At 41.3% G+C, this 2,627-nt stretch overlaps 1 protein-coding gene across 5 annotated transcripts in view; it reads left to right on the top strand.

Moving 5' to 3' along the window:
• Window positions 1-2,627, top strand: part of MAP3K3 (mitogen-activated protein kinase kinase kinase 3) — a 66,312-nt gene that overhangs the window by 26,050 nt on the left and 37,635 nt on the right. The gene's annotated exons all lie outside the window — the stretch shown is intronic.

Raw genomic sequence — 2,627 nt, forward strand, 5'->3', positions numbered from 1 at the left:
AAATAAATAAATAAATAAATAAATAAAGAGGTTTAATTGACTCACAGTTCAGCATGGCTGGGGAGGCCTAACAAACTTACAGTCATGACAGAAGGGAAAGCAAACACGTCCTTCACATGGCGACAGGAGAGAGAAGGGCCAAGCAAATGGGGAAAAGCCCCCTATAAAACCATCAGATCTCATGAGAACTTACTCACTATCAGGAGAACAGCAGCATGGGGATAACCACCCCCATGATTCAGTTACCTCTCACCAGGTCCCTACCATGACACATGGGGATTATTGGAACTACAATTCAATATGACATTTGGGTGGGGACACAGCCAAACCATATCAGTGAGGGCTACAGTTTCTCCACCATCCTTACCAACATTTGTTATTTTCTTTTTTTTAATAGCCATCCTAGTAGGTGTAAAGTGATATGTCACTGTGGGTTTTGTTTTTGGTTTTGGTTTGAGACAGAGTTTCACTTTGTTGCCCAGACCAGGGTGCAGTGTACAATCATGGCTCACTGCAGCCTCGGCATCCTGGGTTCAAGTGAGCCCCCCACCTCAATTTCCCCAGTAACTGAGACTATAAGCACATGCCACCACACTGAACTAATTAAAAAAAAATTTGTAGAGATGGGGGTCTCACTGTTTTGCCCAGGCTGGTCTTAAACTCCTGGCCTCAAGTGATCCTCCTGCCTCAGCCTCCTAGGATTACAGGTGTGAGCCACTATCCCCAGCTTACTTTTTTTTTTTTTAAATTTAACTGCCTTCCCAACCATTGTTATTTAACTCCCTTCCCAACCATTCTTATTTATTCCCTCTTTGAATGTCACCCAGGAAGAAATTATTTTGCCATATAATATGATTTGCAGAACATTCTCCCATTCCATAAGTAGTTTTGAGATTTTATTTTAAATATGTACTGTTTTTGGCCAGGTACAGTGGTTCATGCCTATAATGCCAGCACTTTGGGAGGCAGAGGCGGGCAGATCTTTGAGCTCAAGAGTTCAAGACCAGCCTGGACAACATGGTGAAACCCCATCTCTACAAAAAATACAAAAATTAGTCAGGCATGGTGGCTTATGCCTGTAATCCCAGCTACTTGAAAGGCTGAGGCAGGAGGATCACTTTAGCCCGGGAGGCGGAGGTTGCTGTGAGCCGAGATCGTGCACCTGCTCTCCAGCCTGGGCAACAGAGGGAGATACTGTCTCAAAAAAAAAAAAAAAAAAATCTTGTATTATAAATTGGGAACTGTGTAAGTTAATTGGACTTTTGCTTGATTTTGTGTTTACCATACATGTATAAAATCTGGCCAGGCATGGTGGCTCACTCCTGTAATCACAGCACTTTGGTAGGCTGAGGCGGGCAGATTACTTGAGGTCAAGAGTTCAAGACCAACCTGACCAATATGATAAAACCCAGTCTCTACTGAAAAAAAAAAAAAAATTAGTGGGGGGTGGTGGTGCACACCTGTGACCCAGCTACTCTGGAGGCTAAGGCAGGAGAATCGCTTGAACCCAGGAGGTGGACGTTGCAGTGAGTTGAGATTGTGCCACTGCACTCCAGCCTGGGCGACACAGTGAGACTCTGTCTCCAAAAAATAATAAGAGTAAGATCTGACATTTGCTAGGTCCTAGGCAAGGCATACCTTTGCATCTTATGAATCTCTTAATACCAAGTATTCATAACATGCTCCTCTTTTTGCAGTGAGTGAGACTTATTTGTACTCTCAGGGACCTTCTATTTAATACTTCACTGGAATGTATGAGTATATTAGTCTGTTCTTACCCTGCTGTAAAAAGCTGCCCAAGACTAGGTAATTTATAAAGGAAAGAGGTTTAATTGACTCACAGTTCAGCATGGCTGGGGAGGCCTCAGGAAACTTACAGTCATGACGGAAGGGAAAGCAAATACATCCTTCATATGGCGACAGGAGAGAGAAGTGCCAAGCAAAGGGGGAAAAGCTCTGTGAAAATGGTAGTTTTCAGGTTCTAGTCACTGACTTTGCCCTTAAACAGAAAGATATTAAACCATGCTCTGCAGTCTGAATTTGTGTTTTTATTTGTATAATAATTTTCATCCTCTGACCATCCCTCTACCCCTCCTGTTTCTTTTCTGCTTGTTCTATTAATGTCCACACAATTGGAGATAAGAGTGGGACATGATCCTACTTAATTTGGAAAAGAATATGGTGGCTATAACTGTTTGCGATTTGATGCTTTGAAGTAAATCGTATTTTTGGAGAGGAAACTCTTTTCAGAAAGTATCTCATAACAGGGTACTGAGATATGCTACACCATGGATGAACTAAAAACATTAAGTGAAAGAAGCTAGATGCAGAAGATTGAATCTTTTATGTATGAATTGTATGTGTCTAAATGGAATGAAATGTCCAGAAAAGGCAAATCAGTAGAGACAGAAAGTAGACTAGTGGTAGTGGTTGCCTGGGGCTGGAGGTGGGAAGGAGGAGTGACCATAAATGGGCACAAGAGATCCTGTTGGAGTTTTGGAAATGTTTTAAAATTGGATTATGATGATGGTTGCACAACTATGTAAAGGTACTACAAATTTTTAAATTGTACATTTAGAGAAAAAAATCTCTATGGTTTCAACTAGATCTTTTTTTTTTTTTTTTTT

Source organism: Colobus angolensis, unplaced genomic scaffold (genome assembly GCF_000951035.1).
Source record: "Colobus angolensis palliatus isolate OR3802 unplaced genomic scaffold, Cang.pa_1.0 Scaffold271, whole genome shotgun sequence".
Classification (NCBI taxonomy): domain Eukaryota; kingdom Metazoa; phylum Chordata; class Mammalia; order Primates; family Cercopithecidae; genus Colobus; species Colobus angolensis.